The sequence below is a fragment of the Armigeres subalbatus genome, chromosome 1 (genome assembly GCF_024139115.2).
Source record: "Armigeres subalbatus isolate Guangzhou_Male chromosome 1, GZ_Asu_2, whole genome shotgun sequence".
NCBI lineage: Eukaryota > Metazoa > Arthropoda > Insecta > Diptera > Culicidae > Armigeres > Armigeres subalbatus.
In genome coordinates, this window is record NC_085139.1 from 20,974,632 (window position 1) to 20,987,661 (window position 13,030).

The 13,030-nt window shown below is 40.6% G+C and overlaps 1 protein-coding gene across 2 annotated transcripts in view; it reads left to right on the forward strand.

Moving 5' to 3' along the window:
• LOC134222556 (AN1-type zinc finger protein 6) overlaps window positions 1–13,030 on the forward strand; it is a 123,076-nt gene that overhangs the window by 32,870 nt on the left and 77,176 nt on the right. For both annotated transcript variants that reach the window (XM_062701740.1, XM_062701718.1), the window contains exon 2: window positions 232–282. The gene's annotated coding sequence lies outside the window, so the exon portion shown is untranslated. The remainder of the gene's footprint in view (window positions 1–231; window positions 283–13,030) is intronic.

Here is a 13,030-nt window from a genome sequence, read left to right on the forward strand (position 1 = left end):
TGGAAAGTACTAAACTCGTCTTAGGAACGATTTCTTCACCTCCGCTTAGGCTTTAAACCTTGTTTAAACGTATGGGTAAACACCGCTTACGAGTTAAGCGAATGTGAAGAAATTGGCGCTTAGCTTAGACAATTGAATACATTCCACTAAAAGAGCTTACATAATTTTTCTAATATTTAATGATTTCAAAATTTCGTTTAAATAATTATCTATTATTTTCTTCCCTTACAGATTTTGACGAAATAATCATTCGATTATTCTATAAACCATATTATTGTTAGGGTAAGTAATCCAAAATTATCCTATACCTAGACTTTATAATAAGTTAGTAATTGTTCTTGCGCAGAATGGGTTTATATCATGTTTTGTATTTTCCAATGTTCGTTTAGAAAAAAAAATGGGTATGATATTGTTCATTGCTTTGATATTTTTTTAACGTTTTATTCGCAATAGAAACGGGCATGTAATTGAGTTTATTCCATGGTAAGCCATAAAGCTGCAGCTGTAATTGATCAGTTCATCCTAGAATTAAATATCAAGCAAAGGCAGAACATCAACGATGACTCCTATGCAATTAAAAACAGCCATACCTCCATATATTATCGGCCCCCTCACCAATCATAAACATACGTAGAATGAAAGCAATACTGGATGAAGAACACTTCCATAAATTGCACCTCGCACTTCAACTGTATTACTGCGGTGGTGCATACTTCAATCCACATGGTAACACCTTCTGTACCGAGCGATGGCCTAGTCATATGTGTAGCCTCATTCTACAATTGCAGCTTGGCGAAATACCTGCATCATTGCCGCCATAATAAAATTACCTTACAACTATCTTTCTTGCGAAGAAAATTACAAACGTATTGGAAATTAATCGGACGGCGGATAGACGCACCAGCTCAGTTTCTATGATGGGGTGCTTCTCGGTTCCCTTGCTGACGTGCACCGGATTCAGTCGCACAAAAGCTCTTCCACATGGGAGCATCACATTGGTCTAGAGAACAACAACGCCTTTGCGTTTCCTTCTTCTTCGTTTTTTCGTCAATCGGCAACGTCCAGTTTAGTGTGCACGTAGAAGCATCAGCAAAATAATATTTCACATTTCAACCAACCACGATAACTACGTGTCGGTCGATGTTTTTCACCCATTCAGGATCCTATGACTCTTGCGTTTGTTTTGTTGTGCCTTAGTGAAAATTGGTTAACTGTGAGAAAACTCAGAATGCTTTTGAAATTTCGCTACGATAAGAACGATACGAACATGAAAAAAACTGACAGAAATAGCTTTATAAATGTTGATTCATTTCATTGTAAGCTAAATATTATATCTAAACATATATCATTGAAACAACAATTTGAAGCCACAATATACGGTTCGAGTCCACATCGTATCATCTTTGGTTTTGCTCTACGCTCGCCAAATCGTTTCGTAGTCGGTCGCTTATCTAGCTCGCAGCCTTCCACGCCTCCGTGTACCTGCCAGATCGTAGGCGAACACCTTCTTTGCAAGCTTACTGTTCGGGATTCTTGCAACTGGATACATCTACCGTTTTTTTTGCACAACCCCAGAGATGATGGTGCAAAGCAAACTAGCTCGGTAGTCTAGTGGCTACCGCTTCTGTTTTATAAGCAGGAGGTCGTGGGTGTGGGTTCAATTCCAGGCTCGCCCCTTTCCTACTTTGTATTTCTAACTTAGTTTTTTTCTGTGTTCCACGTTCTAGCAAAACAATTCCTACTGTTATAACCTAACAATTTCAAAACCTCCGGTGACACGTATTAGAGGTCGTAGAGTTCTGCACCTTTCTTAAGTAGGTGTCCAACTAACTATCCTTCCCATTACTTCCGACATTTTTTAAGGATTTGCTGCACAGTGAAGATCTGTGGAGCAGGATTGTCGTCATGTACTGTTGCGACAGGTGATCGGGAGGAAAGCATGCGATAGGTGGCGTCAAGATATTGTTCGACACCTTCCATTTTTTAATGTAGGCCCAGAACGATGAAGGATCATTTTTTAAATTCGCTTGAAGACTTTCCAAATACTCTCGGCATGCATTGACAATGCTGCATTCGGGTGTATTCATCTTCAGCAAACCGCAGATTAGTCGCATTCACTTGAGTCGGAAGAATTTCTTCCTGTATTTCCGTAAACGAGTGCGACGATTCCGGTTGATTGAGCTGTTCAGATGATCGGCAGATTTTAACAGATCGTCGGTGCGATAGCACGCGGTAACAGAATCATCGATTGAGTCATAATTCATAATCTGATTCAAGTCCAGGGCTACAATACGTGCATTGACGATTTGGTAATCACATCTGTTGGATTCGTAGTCGACGCTAGATGTAGGTTCAGATCTTTCATCGCGAGAACGGACGTCGACGGTCAAAACTAATGGCTTATGATGAGGGTCAATTTTTGAAAGAGCAGATGGAAACTCGAAGAGATCAATAATACTTGGATCACTTACGAACACCAAACCAAGAAGTTTATCGTTCGCGTTCAGAAGATCGTTGATCTGATGCTATTCAGAGGATAACAAGGACTCAGATAGGGCAAGCTCCTGCTTAGTTGACGCGTTGATAGGCAGGTATCCGTCAAATTCATGATCGAAATGCCAGACTACATTTGGTAGATTATAATCTCCGAGACAAACGATAACGTCACATGGATCGGTATGATTCAGTATCTGGCTAATAGAATCCGCGTGTTTCGTATGGATACCAGAGCAACTGTTTGGGCGAATGTATATGCAGCTTACGTAAAGTTCTAGGCCAGCGGTTCTCAACCTATTTCTTGAGAGGTAACCTTCCGAACTATTGCATTAATTGAGGAACCCCCTCCTGAAAGCGGGCTTCCAGGCCTCTTGAAAGTACAATTCCAAGCCCTTGAATCTCTTGAAAGTGGGCTTCCGTACCTCTTGATAAGAGGCTTCTGAGCCTGTTGTAGGTGGCTTACAAGCCACTTAAAAGGAGACTTGCTTTGTATCTTGAAAGGACGCTTCTGACCCTCTTGAAAGTATGCTTCCGAACCTCATAAAAAAGGCTTGCTGTCGGCTGTAGGCTGCCGAGCCTCTTGAAAGTAGGCTTCCGAGCCTCTTGAAAGGAGCATCCCGAGCCTCTTGAAAGGAGCCATCCAAGCTTTTTGAAAAAAGGCTTCCGACCCTTTTAAAAAGCGGCTTCCGAGCTTCTTGATAGTAGCTTCTGGCGTATTAAAACAAGGCTTCTGACCTCTTAAAAAGAGGCTTCCAGGCCTCTTGAAAGGAGGCTTCCGAGCCTATTGGAAAGAGAGGCTTCTGAGCCTTTTGAAAGAAATTTGCCGATTCTTTTGAAAAGAACCTTTCGCGCCTCTTGAAAGGAGCCTTTCGAGCTTTTTGAAAGGAGGCTTCCGAGCCTTTTGAATAGAGGATTCCGGTTCTCTCAAAACAAGGCTTCCGGATCTCTTGAAAGGAGGCTTGCAGGCCTCTTGAAAGGAGGCTTGCAGGCCTCTTGAAAGGAGGCGTCCAAGCATCTTGCGAGCATCTCTAAAGGATGCTTTAAAGCCACTTGAAAGAAGGCTTCTGAACATCTTGGAAGGATGCATTCGAGCTGCTTGGGAGAATGTTTCCGAGAAGCAAAACGCTCCAATCGAATGAAGTTCGCCGCCGTACCAAACTGACAAACGCTCATAAGACCGGTAGTTCTCTACGGAAGCGAGACCAAGGACCAACGCGCACTTTTGGACCAATTGGAGTTTTCAAAAGAAAAGTGCTGCGAACCATCTATGGTGGGGTGCAGATGGTGGAGGAGGTGAATGAACCACTAGTTGAATCAGTTGTTGGGAGAACCATCCATCGTTCACACCGCGAAAATCGGAAGACTGCGGTAGACCAGGCACGTAGCCAGAATGTCGGGTAATAATCTGGTGAAAATGGTTCTTGACAACGATCCAACGGGAACAAGAAGGCGAGGTGCGCAGCGAGCAAGGGGGATCGATCAGGTGAAAGACGATTTGCGGAACCTCCGCAGACTGCGTGGTTGGTGACGTGCAACCATGGAACGAGCTGAATGAAGAACACTTATGCACTGCACAGGCCACTTCGGCCTTAGTCTAAAAATAAATAAATAATGTATATTATGTACAAGCCAAAGTTTTGAAATGAAAAATACACAATTATCAAAACTTTATCAATAAGTTTCGGTTGTAATTGTAATACATAGTCCGCCATTACGCATTTTTGTCCGAGGTACTCCCTAAGACCAGCGAAGGTACTTCCAGAGGTACATGTATACCAGGTTGAGAACCGCTGTTCTAGGCAATCACAATCGATGAGGAAAAAATGGCGGTTTATCGGTCACTGTACTTTTTGACACTAGAGCTGGAGGAAAACCCATCGGCGAAGAGGCCTTTTTTTCCTTCGCCTCATCTAGGAACGAAGTTTTAACAACCGCCATATTTGTCCAGAGGTACTACAGTGATCGATTATTTTTTACACACCGATAAGTCGGCATTATTGAGAGTGGAAAACTGGATATTCTCTTAATGCGTCCTTCTATTCATAAAGATATTGCCGAGATGACCACTATGGGTATCCAAACCGGCTGCCAAAAGTTCGATTTTGAGTGATCTTTAAGCATTTTTGTACACTCAGAGGAAAAGGCAAAAAATCATGTTTTATCCCTTGTCTTCTGCCGAGCAAATTGAGTTGAATTGAAAGAAGGAATCGTACTTCCCTTGCCTCCTTTCAAGCAAATGTATTAATTTAAAGAAGGAATAATTTCCTTATACCCTTATACCGAGCAAAACATTATATCTCCTGCATTAAGCATCAAGCCGAAATTCATTCAGCCGAAAGCCATCTGGCCGAACAACACTTTGGGCTGAAGTTCCATATTGATCGTCCGAAGGTCGAATTGAACCTTATGGCCGAAACGATTGAAAACTGTTTTTTTGGCCGAAAAGGACATACGGCCAAACAGGTCATTTGGCTAAACAAGTATTTTGGTCGGATAGTTCAATTGGCTGAAAAAGTCCTTTGGTCGGATAGGTCATTTGGCCGAATGCCGTTTAACCGAAATGGTCGTTCGGCAGTAAGAGTAATAAATCGTTTGGATGAATAGGTCATTTGGCGAAAATGGAATTTGTCCGAAAAATCCGTTAGACATAATGGGCCATTTAGCGGACAATGTTATTACGTCGAACAGGAAATTTCACAATTTTCACATTTACATTCATGACATTTTCGCTCATCTGACCTGTTCGGTCAAACGGCATATTCGGCCGTAAGACCCGGTTGGCCAATTATATTTTCGGCCAAAACGGTTATTTCGACTAATTGACCTTCAACCAGATGGGTTTCGACGTAATGGTTTGTTCGGCTAAATGACATTCATCCGAACATCTTTCGAACCAGTGGCCTTAGGTCACATGACTTTCGGCCAAACGGGTTTTTTGACCCTTTGTTCACTCTTAACCCTTTTCTTTCCCACGACTTTTTTCAAAGATTTCAATAGGAAGGAATCACCCACGGATTTTTTTTAATCTTTCGTTTATTTTGGAAGCTCAATTGCCGTGAGACGTAACTGAGCCGAAATCAAGTTTAACAATTCATTTCTTAATTCTTATTAATAGTGTTAGTTTTGGGGAACCGAAAGACTCGCGGTTTAGTGGAGGTTAAGGAATACAATAATACAGTAGGAAAAGAAGGGAATTTAGGGTGCTTAAGTAATTACGATACTGATATTCACATAGTTGACATTATTGGCGATGCTTCACATCTGTAACGGAACAAACAAACATTTTCTTGGGCGATAGCAATGAGAAGAAGACATACGAAAGGGGTTAACGACAGACATTGAAATGGACAACAAAAGGAAGACATTCGTTATGGATATGGGAAAAATGTTAGAATAATAAAATAAAGCTAAGTATCTCTGCATAGCTAAAATTAGTGGAAAACGAAAAAAAAGTTATATATTGTAAATCAATAGTTGTTTTCAATAGTTACACTATTTTTACTCAAAATTGATTATATTTGCTGTCTAAGGAAACCATAAAGTTGTGTCAAATACTACTTTTTGTTGTTGAAATAATTCTATGAATGTTGGAAGGTGCAAAATTTAATGGAGCTCTACAGCTACCATGGGAAAGAAAGGGTTAAAACAAACTTTATAGAAGGCCAGGAGATCCATGGCATTACATACCAATCGATTTAGCTCGACGAAATGAGGTGATGTCTGTGTGTCATTTTTGGTCACTTATCCTTGACTGATATGCAGCCCACAAGCTGCATTCGATGGGGAATCCTGTTCTATTATTTCCTATATTAAAAAGAACTAGGGGATCCAAACAACAATTTTTATACAAAAAAAAAACACAAAAACTCAAAGGTGCAGCCCAATCGGGTTGTACGCAAAGGTGACGTAGGACTACGTAGCTATACGAAATGGAGGGTATTTTTCATCATAATTTGTGTCAATTTATTACCATTGTGCAAACTGCTCGGAGTTCAACCGAATCAAGAAACTGAAAGTAGCTCCCAGTTGGATGAACCAGCCGTGGAAAAGGAACGACTCATCGGCCGCATCGCCACTGAAGCCATTCGTCTATCTTTCAGTGGATATCATCAGAATCCTAGAAGACATTATGCTCAAAAATGTCCGGACGAAAGGAAAAATAAGCAGAATCGGAGGTGGCGCGAAACCAAATATATTACACAAATATATTAATTTGCAACGTTCGACTTCCGCCCGCGATGGAAGCGTACATGCATAGTTTTCTATAGCGCTGGTGGCAAAGTGAGCAGGACTTCAAAAATAAATTACAAACAGTCCTTTTCAGGACTTAAACTATTTATCCAAGAAGAGGTTTTGACCGATAGGAAAATTGTTTACCCGGACAAACAGACTGTTCGGCTGTTTAAACGACAATGACGATTTTGGAAAGATTTGTTGTTTTTAATAATACGCCATTTGAAAAACTAAGGCAGCTAAACGACATTTTTCACTAAGTTGGCGTCTTCATCGATTTGGCCGTCGTCGACGGAAAGTGAAATTTTCTGGCCAGATTCTTTGGTTTTGTTTCGTTAGTCATTAGAAATGATTTCGATTTTTTTTCCGGGCTACCATCGTTTGGCGACGACAGAAAGTTGGTAGCACAACCACAAGCGCGCGTCGGAGGGAGATGATGCAATGAGTTTGTTCAAATGGATGGCGTCAGTAGCAGTCAAATGGAATTTCCTCACAAGATTTTGATTATGTTTTGTTGTAGTTGAGGATTGAAAAGCTCCATTATTTGAAAAATATCGGTTCTTTACAGTACCATTATTTTACACAAGGGTAGCTTAATCCGGGATGCAAGAATGTTCATCAAAGTCCAAAATTAATAGTTTGGCGTTAACAGAAAGTTACGCTTCGATAGCAGAATCATAAGCGCGTGTTGGTGAGTGACAACGCAACAAATTTGTTCGAATGAATGGAATCGCTTACAGCAACCGAAACGCCAAACGCCAATTCCACCGAAACAGTCCATTTTGCAATCAACCCTTTCTGTTCAGAAGATACTGGTCCTGAGAAGGACCAATTTTGTGTCCCCAATGCACCTTTCCAATAACTAACTGCAACCCAATGCTTATTGAAACGTTAGGGTTAGAATTCCACTTCGTGCGGTTATTGTTCGACGACCACTCGATGAGTTTTCGCTAAGACGCCACCACTTGGAATAAATTTTTAGCATCGCCACTGTATCGCACGGGATCGAAACAGACGTCATTTTTGTAATCAACTCTTTCTTCACATAAAATGCTGGTTTGTTGAGGTTGAATGACGACCACCAACGCAGACTTCCACCACCAATTCGATGATTTTCCTTTGAAAATGCTACCAGAGCGCCTTCGTGCTGCTGTGTTCGCTCCGCTGCGTCGGCTCTGCGTAAAATCTTATTTAACCGCTCTCTGCGAAATCCCGATCAAAATTAATCGAGCGCGCTGGAAAGCAGCTTTCTTGTATTCAATAAATTAAGCCCGTTAGCTCCGCCCCTTTGTGGTCTGTTATAGGTGTAAATATAATGTGCACTCATAACGATTAATGAAGGGGCGGGACTAATGAAATTACTTCATTAGATATAAGAAAGCTGGTTATCGACGCGTGCGAGCCATTTTGATCGGGATTCCGCAGACAACGGACCGTTCGGAGGATGACAAATTCTAAGAATCCTATGAAATTTTCTCGCAAGATTCTGAATTTTGTTATGAGATGTTGTTTATCTAAGATGCGTATTGTTGCGAGGAATGACAACAGAAAATTGACTCAAGACGAAGTTTCTCCATACTACAAAACATTATCTTTCGCCATCTGTCTGTCCGAGCGACGTTCACCGATGGGTGGTTGCTGTAGAAAGTTTCCACTGAGGTGGCGTCTTCATTGATTTTATACAAAAGCCACCATTTTATACAAAAGAAGGTTGATCCGACTATCCGAAATAAACTTTCTTCAAACTGAAAAACTCAATCGTAAATAGCGAATTTGATAGCGCGTCGGAGGGAGATGATGCAGTAAATTTGAATGGATGCGATCACTAACAGCAACCAAGCTACCACGCCAAACCCGATGCCACGGAAACAGTCCATTTTCGCAATTAACTCTTTCTTTTCATAAAATGTTGGTCCTGAGAAGAACCAATTTTCTTTTCCCAATTCCCATTCCAATAACTAACTGCATCCAATCGCTTGTCGACACCTTGCGTTGCAACTGTCCGACCGCCACTTTATGATTTTTCGTCAAGCCTCCAACGGTTGACATAATTTTTCAGCATTGCCACATTGCCACCCACTCCTTCGTGCTGCTGTGTCCGCTCCGCTGCATCGAATGTCGAGCCGCTCTCTGTGGAATCCCGATCAAAATGGCTCGCGCGCGCCGAACAGCAGCTTTCTTGTATTTAATAAATTGCACCCGTAAGCCCCGCCCCTTTGTGAGCTGATATGGGTGTAAATATAATGTGCACTTATAACGATTAATGAAGGGGCGGGGCTAATGGAATTACTTCATTAGATATGAGAAAGCTGCTTTTCGGCACGCGCGAGCTTTTTCGATCGGGATACCGCAGACAACGTTCGTCTAAGAATCCTATGAAATTTTCTCGATTCTGAATTTGGTTATGAGATGTTGTTTATCTAAGATGCGTATTGTTGCGAGGAATGACAACAGAAATTTGACTCAAAACGAAGTTTCTTCATATTACAAAACATTATCTTTCGGCATCTGTCTGTCCGAGCGACGTTCACTCATAGGTGGTTGCTGTAGAAAGCTTCCACTGAGGTGGCGTCTTCATTGATTTTATGCAAAAGAAGGTTGATCCGACTATCCGAAATAAACTTTCTTCAAAGTGTAAAACTCAATCGTAAATAGCGAATTTGATAGCGCGTCGGAGGGAGATGACGTAGTGAATTTTAATGGATGGAATCACTAACACCAACCAAACTACCACGCCAAACCCGATGCCACCGAAACAGTCCATTTTCGCAATTAACTCTTTCTTTTCATAAAATGTTGGTCCTGGGAAGAACCAATTTTCTTTTCCCAATGTTCCTTTCCAACCAACTGACACCACAATTTGTAATACATTTTCAGCATCGGCACTGGCGGTGCGGGATCGCCACAGTGCTATTTTTATGGTCAATTTTTTCTTCATATGAAATTCTGGTTCGTTGAGTTTGAATGATCTGCAGTAACACATCCAATGCGAGCACCACCACCAATGCGATTGATTTCCTTTGAAAATGTTATTAGCGCCTCCGTGATGCTGTGTCCGCTCCGCTGCGATCGCTTTGATGCGTCTGCTCTGCGTGAAACCTTGTTCAAACTGAGGATTAGATCCAAACCCGCAAGTGATTGATTTTTGATGTCTGTGCTAGTGATGCATGAACGTGATTGGTTAGTTTATCTATTTCTAAACTTTTCATCAATTATCGATAATAAATAGTTAAAAATCAGTATTTTCAAATAAATACAAAGAAGCGTTGACTCATCCTTGATCGAATGGCCCAAAAAAAAAATTGAAAATCCATCGAGAAACGACTTAGATATTAAAGTTTAAAGTCTATCATATTTTCGTGACGGTCCCCGATTTTCGCAATCGTAAAGTGTACCCCAATATAGAAAACACAGACGTAGTCTTACGTCAAAAATATTCTCTCTAGTTTTTAAATTTATCTAATGTATGAAAATGGCGCCAACAGACATGTTGCGAGCTAATCGGTTAAGAATAAGTGTCAAAACAAGGTTGAGTTTTTTTCTGCGCACACATACACACAGACATCACCCCAAATTGTCGAACTGAGTCGATTGGTATGCAACATTATGTGTCTCCGTCTAAAATAATGTACCTCTAATAAAAAAATCGTTTTTGAAGTCATCATATAGCCTTTACGCAGACTCAGTGACTCAGTATACAAAAAAGGCAAAAATATCATGCATACTGCCAATGAATTTATATACATTTTTTACAATAATGATAGAAGACTAGAAACATTTCTGCAAACGGTTTTATTACAATATAATTATTTTATGCAAAGTTATGCTAAATTTGAATTTCGACAAAATTTTGCCTATTCAACCTTTTTGTCTAACCGCTGTATATTTACATGTTTCGCACACATCTTGTGTTGGCCGAATAAATACGCTTTCCTACTTTAGTTATCGCTTGTTTTTAACCAAATAAACAAAACATCGAGTTCTGTAAGAAAAACATGTTACATCTCAAACAAATGCTGCGCACAAAGAGACGACCTTTGTACGTACGTCTTCATCGCTGTTTGTAATGTGCATCTGGTTTTTACGTTGCATGCAGATACAGCTGACAAGATTTTTTAATCTTATCGCACTAATGACCATTGCATATGTTATTTATCAATTTTATATTTATCAAGTAAGTATGGGACAAATATCGAAGACATGGCAAAGCTTAGTTGAATTTAAACAACTCAACTCCATTTTTATGGAGGTATAGCGTCTTTAAATTATTGCAATTCTTCTGTTATACGTACATTACATTCTTGCATGATTTCTGTAATTCTTGCATGAAAATATCATAAAACCTAATAAGACTCTAGATAATTTTATTTTATGGTTTCGCTCCGTTTTGCAAGATTGTTTTTTTTTCTTAATTTCTTTTAAACAATTTGTCAAATGTTTACAATTTCACAGAGGCTTTAATTAGGTCCTCAATTGTCAGTGAATTATCACCATCACTTTGATATTTGACATTATTCTAGACTCTTGCGCCGTTATTTCAGATTTATATCCTCGTACCAAACAAAGTTAAGTTAATGTTTATTAAGACTTATTCTTTAAAAATTTGAATTGAAATTAATTCCGAAATGGCATTTTCAACACGGGTGACAATACAAGTGAAGTTAGTGTTTAACTATCCTTGAATAAAGCTAAGCATCTTTGCCTATGTTATCCTAGATACTTTTGTAACCTATCTGTTTATTTCACCGATGCTCCAAGTGATATTCATAAATACTAAAACTTATTTTAAAACAACAATTGTTGTGTTCAATTATTCTATGGTGGAAGCGAGGTGTTACATTACACAGCCAAAGCCAATGAGATTGCTTCAGTGTATGTCTTTATTCCCGGATCCTGACAAAAACCATCCGCACCCGCATTAACTGGACCGGGACGGGACCGGCTGCTATACATATATGAAGTTGTAAAATTTATGACAGCCAGTCAGCACGATAAATCATCTCTCCTCAGCTCAGAATCTGGCCGACCCCGGCCAGCCAGCCAGCCAGCCAAGAGGAGCCGGCGCAGCAGTTTTGCAAAAAATGGTGCATGGCTAGCAATCACCACCACATGAAAGGAGCTTTTTGCACCGTCGAACAACCGTGACGCCATTCGGCTGGTTGCGACTTAGCTCTGCTGCTGCTCCGATGAACCGAAAGGCCATTGGATCATCCTCGTGCCTGTTAGTAGCGAGCGGTATAGCGACACCACCAGCAGCAGCAACAAACGCTTTTTGAATTGAGTCATGGTCAAAGCCAACGGCCACTATACCTACTACTGTTGACTACTACTACGATTCGAAGAGTCGCACTTGTCGTGGTTCAAGTAAAACGTGCGGCAATTGAAAAATAAACATCGCACGCGCTTAGCTACTTGGATGATTGTTTTGCAAAGGTGCACAATGATGTCAAGACGAAACATTTGATTGGTACGTTATCATAATGTAGAATATTTAAAAAAAAAATCTATTTTGTGAATCCGGTTCACAACAAAATTGTTCAGCGTTACTCACTCACATCAGGATCACGTTACAATTGGCAGTATCAAACGTGTATAACCTGCTTGTGATACTAATCTATAAGATGACATTAAACATATTTCCCGGATACTCAAAAATATTGCAAAATGGAGTATTTTATGCAACTTTCCTTTCAAGAATTGAAATGAGTAAAAATATGCAAAATGATTTTGAAAACAGGTCATTCCTGATTTGAACGCCAACGTAAATCATACTTATCATAGATTTTTGCTAATAGGAGATTGTCGATTTGATATACAAAAAAGAATATTTTGTTGCACTAATAGTAAATTAGTAATGAACCACTGTCCGTGGATTCAGCAGAGCGAAGATCGTTTGATGCGGCGTAGCGCTATTGCGCAGGCACTCGAGTATTGGTTCTTCTCGGCTTCGACGAACGGCACTGTGGACGGAACCTCCAAATTTGCCGCGAGCTTTTTTTTTAGTTTACCGTCACCGCAGCACCGCTCAGGTTTTTTTTGCCACTTCTGCAGCAAACGCACACCGAAATTCAGACGCAGAGTGATTTTGCTGATTGGAAATTGTTCGGTTTCTCTTTTGCGGTGCGGTGGCTTGTTTTTTCGAGTCATTGCCACCATCGCGCGTCGCCACACGGGCACAATAGCTCTGGTTGCTGTTGGACGGTGGATTCCGAAGGCCTCCAACGTAATGCGCACGAATCAAGGCTTCAGCAGCTTCAGCGCTCTACCACCTTCTCGTGGTTCGATTAGTTTGCATGTGATG